Raw genomic sequence first — 10,526 nt, 5'->3', positions numbered from 1 at the left:
TCACTGATGTCAGTAAGAAACCAACGTGCTCTTGTTTCCACGCTCCAGTTGAATCGAAAAATCATGAATAAAAGAAGGTAAATGAGCGTATCTCCTGGTCTGGTGCAATGGTGACGTGAAGGGGTTTTGACAGGTGGCATCCCCGGGATAACTGGGTCACATTAAGTATATATGACCTTCATTTTCTGCTGTACAGGAGCTCATGGCATTTGTAACTGGGCTTTTATGCTGCATTAGCTCAATCAAATGTTGCTTTTAGACTCTGAACCAATTACAGGACTGCCAGCCGCTCTGAGCGCTCTCCATGGTCGCACAGTGATACAGCATCCTGTGCTAACCCACAGTGTTTAGAAGCAGATCATTTCATTTAAGTAATCCAGATGCAACGATTCTATTTGCATATTTAACTGTTTACGAGATCACGTAGAAAAATCGGAGTTTGATGGAACTGTCAGCAATGTCCAGAGCTGTTTAACACAAAAAAGGTTCCCAGTGGAGATTTTCCAGGTCTCCCTTGGCCTGTTTTCTCCATGTTCCCCTGTTTTTAACAATTTAAAAACATCCTATTTGAACCAGAATTTCAACCCTTCCCCACAATATGTCTGTCCGTCCTATCCTCGTCTCTCTTTCTATCCTCTAACCCCCAAAGACAACAACAGAAAGTCTCCTCTGAGTCTGGATCTGCAGACTTGTCCCTGTTCGGGTCCTTCATTTATTTGATATATCACAGTAAATCTTCATTCTTGAAATATGTGATCTGATTAAACTTACAGGTAAATACAAACACCATGAGCAATAACCTGGCACCTCTTTTACAATTCAATGCTGCTACTGAACACAGACATCAAATCAAAGGACTGCTGGTAAAAAGTGATCGATTCCGTCTTGGTGTCGACCAAATTAAAGAAATATCAGGAAGGTATCAGGCGTTGTCGACAAGACTGTGGGTTTAATCTTGACTCTCCAGACTGTGGATGATTTAACATTTCATTTATTCCCCATAGAAAACTTGATATTGTTATTTTCAGAAGAGTCTTTGTCAAAGGAGAGTCAAGAGCTGTTTTGGATCAAGTCCCATACGATGTTTGACTGATCCGCCCCTGAGCAACGGACCGGGAAACCGATCACTGCATGTAGTCACCAGAGAGAGATCATATTGATATGATAATTCAGCTAATGAAAACTGCAGTAAAGATTTATCGATTTATAAGTTTACAGCCAAAAAACCGTACACGTCCTACCATTTTTAAAGAATGTTGTTCAGTTACTAACCACAAAAAAACTTTGAACTCATATCACAAAGTACTGTAAAAACAATACAGTATTTCATAAAATGACAGAACAGCTGCGAAAGTTGAAACCACTGCTCGCACTTTCAGATTTGCCTCATTCATCCCACTGCTGTCCATGAGGGGGAAAAGGGCCACTGCTGCCATCAGCGGCCATCCGAGTGCTCCTCCTTCCAATGGTGAGCACGTTCGTGTCAGTCCGCAGACAGGCCTGTATGTGTTTGGGTGTTTGGCCAAATGAAATATTTATTTTCCAATTGCAACAGTCATTTTTACACTCAGGCAATAGATCTTGTGTGCTGAAATTCCCAGGGAGGCAGTAAAACATCTGGCGTGGCGGAGTTGCCTTGATGGAAAATAAAAAAAAAAAAAAAAGAGAGAGAGAAAGTCAGAAGCAGAGGAGTGGACCGTTCTGGTGTCATCTGTCATACCTTGAGCCAGACCTTCAGTCGGTCAAGCATCACGTGTCAGGCCTCAAGTGTTGGAACCATTGGTGAGAATTGTCTGCAGCTCGTGTGATGGATTTCCTGCTGTTGCGGTCTGGCTTCCCATGATAAACCAACACATGGAGCCAGTCTGTGAAGATATTTTCCTTATATTTAGTCATAATACACATACCTCTCATTTTTGTTGACTTTTATTCCAGTACATTTCAAAAAACGTCATAGTTTAGGCTTTTTTTCAGCTTCATTGGCATGACATGAATAAAAAACTCCCTGCAATCAAAGTAACAAAAAAAGTTCAAATGATGGAAACATCATGTCCTTTCGTGTTGCAAAAGATCCTGAGATTTCATTATCGTGAGAGGAGCTGCAGTGCACCGTGTGTCTTCAAAAAGAGACGGTTTGGGCTGAGAGACCTTACTGTGTGGAGTTAGCATGTTCTCTCCATGGGCTGTCCAGGTACCCTGCTCTCTTTCCACCCATCCACAGACATGCACCTTAGGCTCTGCTACACAAGAACTGTTTCAAATGAAAACTGAAAGCTTTTGTTGGAAAATGGCTCCTGAGGTGAAAGTTTTTGAAAAACACCAACTCCAGCTCTGTGAAAACGGAGGAAAATGCAACTTTCTGCAAACGCTGCTGCTGCACATGGACACTACAGTCGTTCTACACCAGCGCACGTTCATGAGCTGATTGACACGTTTTCCTCCTGAGTGTCAGGACTCTCAGTCCACATTCTTCTGCACTTGGTTGTTTTAGAGTTGACCGTCTCTGTCGTAACAGTCCCATTGTCTGTCCAAACAATTGTCTTTCTACTTCCATCGGTAATGCTTAGAGTGTATGCTGTGGATTCAATACAGTAATCAATGAACAGCACCCACTAGTGGCCAAACATGCTCAATACATTACTTTCAATCACTGGTAAATATCCGCCTGGACTCAGTCGTCAATATCATTATTGGTGTCAGAACAATGTCTTATCGGAGTGAACCTCTCTTCGGTTCTTCAGTACAGTTTTAGTCACATACAGCCAATCGTTTCACATTGTCGAGCATCTGCCCTCGTGGGTTTAAATAAAGATCAAATCAAAATAAAAACACAAATACAGATGCTTTGAACAGGATTCGTGCAGAAACAGGATTCACTGAATTTACTATTTCCAAAATACTGTCAGTATATCGATGGAAATGAAATAAATGTGTCCTCATGATATATTGGCTGAAATAAACTTCTATTAGGTTAAGCAGTCCTCAGCTAAACCCTGTGGGGCTGCATGACTAACAGGAACTCCAGTCTGATGTTTAAAGCTTCCACCACAGAGAAACTCTGTTTATCAGCTCCTGATCCTCAACAAAGAGGTAGGAAAGTGTGTTTGAGCTACACACTGATTCCACAACAGCACTGGGAGTCCCCAGTGAGCGCCGGATTCAGCTGTTCACACAGAATCAGGCTAAGTTAGCCGAGTAGTGATTTTGTGCAGAGAGCCAGCAGCTTTTTGAGGCCTGATGTGCAACTCGTGAGTGCTGGTTGGTAGTTCCACTCTGCTGCTCTCCCATTTGCATCAACATTGTTTTCCCTTTCAAAGAACTAGCATAGGTAGAATAACAGTGAAGAATCAGCTCATAAAGACTCTGCAGCCCTGATACAAACTGAGCTTGTTTGTTTTGCGCGTGATTCACTGACTCCGCTGCCTGGTGGCTTCAAATGTGGAGCTTTTAGAAAACGCACAACAAACAGCACCTGCTAGTGGCCTAGTGTAATCACTGCATTGTTTTCAGCATTTCAGGTGTGAACAGACATCATTTTTAATCTTCTTGTAAACTCAAAGCTTTTCTGAAATGAAAGCTTAAAGGAAAAAACAAAGCGATTTCACTTGAACCGTGCAAAAGGGGACTGAATGTAGGTGTTGAACGCTTCCTCTTTCAGCAATAACAGCATTGTCAAAGCTTTGATAACTGATAATGTGATCAATGAAAGTGAAGAAATTTGAACCAGATTTGTTCTTGATTCAGTCTGAGGGCCCTACTTGGATTGATGCAGATCATTTTGCTGATCATATATTTAGTCGATTAAGCTACTTTTATTCCACCAAAGCATTTTGTGTCAGTGTTTTCAGTAACTTTTTCCATTCTAATGAACATTTATGTTAATCAAAAATGGGGGTTATTGTCCTTTCCATTTGTGTGTTAGTAGCAGTAGTTTTAGTTGGATTGCAAGCTGAATTTTCATTTAATCAACTTCATTGGACAGGTAAATGTCTGTAATGGATGCATGTAGAGCGAGGGATGGAACCGTGGTCCAACTAAGGGGTCTGTGCTGCTCAAGTGAAAAAAGTTTGCAGTCTATATCTGTTGGAAAACTTATTTAAAAGCCACAAACATTGGCAGTAATACAAATGATAACTCCAGCCCTCCACCAGATCAAGGTTCCCTACAGAATCAATCAAGAAGTGCGCAGTGAGGTCCTCGGTACTCCAGACACAAGTCGCCGTCCTCAGTGAAACCCAGTCCAATTCATCATTTGACTTCTCCTTGCGTCCGTGGCTGACGGACGAGCGTCGGCTTTGTGTGTGTGTGAGAGCGGTGGAGAGTGTGTCCTCCTGCTTCACCTCTGAATAAACCTGAGCTGCAGTGTCTCTGCTCGCTCAGCCTGGACAGAAGCTGCCGGGACGGCGGCCACACTGACTGAACTCGGTACAGAACTTTATGTTTTGCTGGACCAATCCAGATCATCACTGTCTTCAAATAAAGCCTTGTTCTTCAAATAAACACAACCTCACTCTTCCAATGACTTTCTTTGAATTCCTAAAGCATAATTAAAATGAAACATATTCAAAGTTTATTCTTTAGCAAATACGTTTCTTGAAAAGAGCCACTTGTTATTTGACAGCCGCCCTGCTCTCTCCTGCATCCTCTCAACCAGCTTCAAGCTTCAGTCGTCACATGGAGCTTTGCCAGCGGCCTTGTGGGAATTCCTGCATATGCTCGGCACTCGCTGGCTGCCTCTCTCTCCTCTGCGGCCGAACCCGTCCTAAACCCTCTCACATGGGTGAGCGTTATGGTGGAAGCCGGGCCAGCTGGACAGCGCTGCCCACTCTGCCTACAGCAAGGTTAAAGTCAAGTCTTTAAATGTTGAATAAAGGTTTGAGCTTTTCCCATTAACAGGGATCATGTTGTAAAACCTTTTCAAGGTTCCTCCGGGTTCTTATTTTAAAATACAGATCTTCTGCTGCAAGCTGTTGAAAGTCGCTGTCTCAATAAAAGCTTTGGTCAACTGAAGCGGACCTTGACCTCTGTGCTCCAGCTGAGAGGTGAAAAGAGAAGAAAGACGGAGGGAGGCGAGGTAGAAAGGTCTGACAGAATAATGGCAGTAAGACACACACCCGATTAGGAGTTTATTTATGACAGGAAGAAGAAATATTTCTATATCTGTGGTTATGAGACTGTTCACAGTTAAGTATCAGCAGTGGAATTAATGTTTTCCTCCTTTCTCACGACGTTTACTTCTGCCCCTTCTTTAACCAGCTCTTCACCTTCTGATCTTCCACTGTTGCAGGTTCTTTTGCAGCAGTTTACCTCTCAATGTCAGATTCCTTCTCTGTCCTAGAAAAGCTCCAGTTTGACCTGCGACGCATGTTGACCTCAGCGAGGAAGGATGAAGGTTTTACTACGTGCCACAGTCTGCCTCAGAGAAAAGACATAATGAATAGAATCTCTCTTCATTCTTGATATTCAAGCCTTAATAATCCAAAGTCACTACTTGGAGTGTTTTTCTTGATGTATTGTGAATGTGGGGATTATCTTATAGGGGAGCTTTGCTTCAGGCTCCGCATCATAAATAATACACAGAAAGCTCACAATGGCAACCTCATTAATCGATCATACGTGACATTAGTGTTACATAATAGCCTTAAAAATGCATGTGTCATATGACAAACAGACAGGCGGGGTGCTGCTTTCTGCTCACTAACACTGTACAACCATTTGGCTTGTTTCATACACTCTCAAGAGATCCTGCTGGGCTGAAAATGGTAAATAAAGACATTATGCTTTACACATCCTGTGAAACTGCACAGTGGCCGTCCTTCTGCGAGTCCCCGGAGTCCATATTCCGCAGAGCTCAATGAATTCTAATGAAATTACTGCACACAGACTTTTACTGTCTCCTATTATAAGTCCATTTCCAGATGCGTTTGCCAGATCCATTGGCTGTAGATGTCGTCACCGCGTCCAAGTAGGTTACCAAAGCCATCGGAGACATCGTTCAAGCGTCGCCCTTTTACGTCTTAATCTCAGCACTCAGCAGTAAGCTCCTGGATTCTGGTGGAATAAAGAACAGAGAACTTTTATGACCTCAGAACGCATCAGTGTCACATTGCTCCTAGATGTGGTCCGTGTGGCTCAGTGAGTCGTGGTAACTGAACATTTCATCACCTGCTTCGTGCGCATTCAGGACAACAACATCGATGAGAAAGCGTCTGAATGAAATCCATGAGTAGAATTATAAGCAGAGAATGTGGGATGTGCTTGTCATTTTTGGTGAAAATTGCTATTTGCTAAAAAACTGGGTCAACAAAAACCCCAGTGTGAGATTTTTAGGAGAAAGTACTGGGCAACCAGCGCCAAATCCCCACAATGCAGTTCCCCACAGTCAGGACAGACTAATGATGTGTGACCATTACACACACTTTCCTCGGTCTGGGACAATAAAAAGGGCATCTTGAAATGAAATTCTGATCTCAATCAAAAGACAAAATGCTACAGACGAGCAGAGTAGCAGAGATCTGTGGAGCTCGGGCTGCCGGTTTACTGCAGGGCCTTCAAAACGTGAACCTTCGTGAAGTAGGCGAGGGCTTGAGGAAGTCTGAGACAACATCAAACTGAGCCACAACAATCAGCTGATCTCGTGTGTGTGAGTGGGCCGCGTTACTGTAAACACTGTCAGGGATGAACAAACACAATATTGACAGATAGACATCCTCAACTTGACTTTATTCTGAGTCTGAACTTTCTTACATTGGAATCATATTCAGACAGTTTAGCTTCTTTTGGGCATTTTTAATAAAATTGATCCAATCAGAACATCGTATCCTCAGATTCTGGCCTCACTGAGAAGCTTTGCATGCTCTGCTGCTATCAAATTTAGATTGACTCATATATAGAAGATGAGACATAATGTACAGAAATCTAAGATGACCTGGGAAACAGAGTTTAGTAGTTCTGCAAGTAAATACAAATATGTGTCTCCAGGATTGGTTAATGAAACTGTTCCTCAGATGTGGAACGCACATTTTATATTGAGGTGTTAGAATCTCCAAATATGAGAAGTAACAATAATTAAAATTAAAAGACTTGTTACAACCTTTAACTGTGGAGTTCGGTAATGCATTAAATCAATGAATATGAAACCACTCATAAACTGTCTTACTATAAGACACTTGATATAATGTCCAAGATTAGGGCAAAACATCTGAAGATTCAGTGAAGGTTTCCCACAAAGCAATGCAACTTTGTGTGTCGGCTGCATCTCCCCTGTCGTCCCATTCGAGCATCTCTGTCAGATGTCAATGGGTTTCACTGCAGCATGTGCTCTTTCGCTGTTTCATCTCAGCGGCGGCACCACAGTCATCTGTTCGCAGCTAGAAAGTCCACCCACATGTTTGTCTCTCTATTTTTATTGCTCCCTTCCTGCTCATGTCTCTCCGTCTGTCTCTCCTTGTAAACATTAAATTGCACGGTGACATCAGTGGCTGCTCGATACTGTTCACTGATGTTTAAATCTGTTCAGGAACTGTCTGCAGTCGACGCTGAAGGACAGGATGCCATTATGTCTTTGCTTTTAGCAGCGAGATGAATTTTTTGTCAAAATTGCGTGTGTGTAAAGAGGTAAGTTAGAAAACGTCACATAGAAGAGAAACATTTTAGTAAACAAGCCACCAAAAAAATGTGCATTTCTGAAATCACAGTGCTGAGGAACATTCGTCTGAGAACTCCATTCTTAATTTCTCACAGTCATATTTACATATCTGGTAGCGTCATGGCCATTAAATGCGTAAAAAAAACATGATCAGTTGCTGGTTTTCATGTTTCTGAGGTTCTTTTAGGTGAGGAAAGTATCCTCAGCCCTCCCTGCGAGTGTCTCGGGGAGCTCTTTAGATCCTGGCAAAGTGACAACACACACTTCAATGGCAGAGAGAAGCAGCCGGAGCACGCCTGGGTCCAATCATTTGCACCTCTGAGACTTTCAGTTTTTAATGTGATGTTTGTTAAGCTGCCATGAAAGTAGACATGTTTTATATTTCACTGTTTTCTCTTTCAGATAATATAGACAAGATGCTTTTCTAGAAACATGTATCTCCATGCATCATCAGTGATCTGGTTCCATGTTTTGGGAATCGGAATGTCACATGGTTTCACATTTTATAGAATTTCGCTGGAAGTTAGAGGCTTTATGAAAGATTATGTCAGACAAGTCAAGTCAACTACATTTGAAAATGTCACGTTCTACAGAGAGGAACAAATGTCTGAAGTTTCAAAAGATTACAGAGTTTTATATATTTCTCCAAATATCTCCAACAACAAGTCTGAAAATCCCACTAACAGAGGCATAAGTGACTGGCATGGTGATCAAAACGTCAGCATTCTTGCTGCACAGCTACCCTTTCATCCAATCACTGCGTGACCTTTCACCAAAGTCTCCTCCTGAAACCTGATCTTAACTGGGATTCATTTCCATCTCATCCCAGTAATAAAGGATGCTAACATGAAAACATAAATGCAGAAGGATTTCAACCTTTCCCGTAGATTTAATAATCTATGAAAGTGACCTGATGATTGTGTTAAAAACGTGTCTTTGTTTCCGCTGCAGGTTGGTGTTGAATGATCACTGAAACACTGATTCTAATTTTGTTCCGTTCATCAGTCTGACTTCCAGTGAATCCAGCTGTTCTCAGAGAAAATGCTCTGTTAAGCCGACTGTGCACAGGCAGCCCATCATTACACGGCCATCACGTAAAGCCAGCAGCGGCTGGTGGCTTAATCGACTGCCGCTGATGGGTACAAATCATTGTGGTAGATGTCGGAATGCAACAGTGACGGAGTTCTCATTGAGCAATATTTCTCCTGGAAGGGAAACCTGCGTCAATGGGCCAAAAGAAAGCTGGGAATTCTAAGAAAAGTGAAATGTTAGAAATAACGAGTCGTGCATATGAAAAAGAAATCACCGGCGCTGGACGGGATAACCTGCCAACTAATGGAAAAAGTAATAATTGGTGATGAGAATCATCTGTGACGGGATTACAGACTGATGCAATAAAACCTCCACAGAGCGCACAGCGGGCTGAATCATCACGAAGCAATAACTTTCTTTTTAATTGTCTGAAGATCATTTTGAACTTGTATGAAAAATGTAATGGTTTTATTGCACTGAAGTCAGGAGTACTGAAGAGCGCAGACGTACACAAAGAAATGCAGTCCGAACCGGTTTTTCAGACGATTCAAGATGCTAACATATCCGACTGGGTAAAAAGAATAAAATAAAAAAAAGACTCATCAGTCACTCATGACTGTCTGTAGTCTATGATGTCTGATCTATATGCCTGACTGAGGTTTATTTCATGGTTTTCATGAACCTAAATGAGAGGAAATAGCTTGTTGATTACTGTTCAGGTTCGACCCTCTTCCACCTGGACAGCCCTGACTTTGGCAAATTATTTTGTGAAGTGAAATTTATAATTTAGTTCACAGTCAGTTTGGAAAGTCAAGGAAAAAAAGAGTTTGGGATTCACTGATTTAGGAACATGTTTGTAGAAAGTTGGCATCAATCCAAAACCCACATCATGCATGTGTCCTGAGTGGCTGACATTATGTTTCTGAGGTTACTGTGGCTCTATATCCTGCATCGTACACTTCTCCACAGCTATTAAAGCCTGTTCCAGTAAGATGCATCCACCCACATTTCACTTTACCACAAAGGAAACTGTTTTACAGCATCATTTCAAGTGAAAAAGCATTTTTTTCTTGCATTTTTGTTTAAGAAGTTTCATATTTATGTTTTGAATCAACATCAGCAGCCATCATACTAATCATCCGACGGTGTCTTGAAAATCAAACTAGTGTGGTTTGGATGACAGGAACTCCTAAACGAAATACAAAATGCTGCATTTCACTTATTTGTTGCTGAGCCTTTTGTTTTGCAGATGAATTCACGCCGGCGGTTCACAGCTTCTTGTCCTCGGAGCCGGCTCCCGTCTGCAGCTGAAGAGGAGGCCGACAATTTGATTGTGAAGCAAACACACCGGTGGACGCACCTCGGCTTACTTCTATGCAAATTCGGGAACCCTTCAAATGTAAACAAAGTCTAGTTTCCTGAGTCTGTTGTGAGCCAAACAAAAACCTTCACACCTCAGCTCTGTGTCAAGGAGAAAAGGCCGCTGGAGGCCTGCCCGACTGAAAACACCTCACATAATCCATAGTAGAAAGTCAATGTCATTACTTTTAGACTGACTACAAAAAAAGAAGCATGAAAATACAACCCTTTCATTGGATTAAAACATCAGCATGTAGGCTAAACTGAGTCTGGTTTTCTCTCTGTATGTGCTGAAGAGGCAACACACTCATTAGCTGGCAGCTAAACTCACGCTATGATATTCAGCCCTGATGGCAGGATAGAGCAATTAGTTTACCCAGCAGGAAACAGAACTCCTGCAGTAAAAATAAACTCCCATAGGTTATCTTTATGTGTTTGTATTACTCAGTCTGTCTTTCATCCCTTATGTCTCTCTTATTTGGAGCAA

At 42.0% G+C, this 10,526-nt stretch overlaps 1 long non-coding RNA gene across 1 annotated transcript; it reads right to left on the bottom strand.

The window, feature by feature from the left end:
* Nucleotides 1-608: 608 nt before the first annotated feature.
* On the bottom strand, nt 609-10,316 carry LOC115408632 (uncharacterized). The gene is made up of 3 exons (XR_003933786.1): nt 10,304-10,316; nt 2,433-2,441; nt 609-688 (listed from the first exon to the last, which is right to left on the bottom strand). It is a non-coding gene; the product is annotated as an uncharacterized LOC115408632 (long non-coding RNA).
* Nucleotides 10,317-10,526: the final 210 nt, after the last annotated feature.

Source organism: Salarias fasciatus, chromosome 1 (genome assembly GCF_902148845.1).
Source record: "Salarias fasciatus chromosome 1, fSalaFa1.1, whole genome shotgun sequence".
NCBI classification, from domain to species: Eukaryota; Metazoa; Chordata; class Actinopteri; order Blenniiformes; family Blenniidae; genus Salarias; species Salarias fasciatus.
This window is presented reverse-complemented; position numbering and strand designations above follow the sequence as displayed.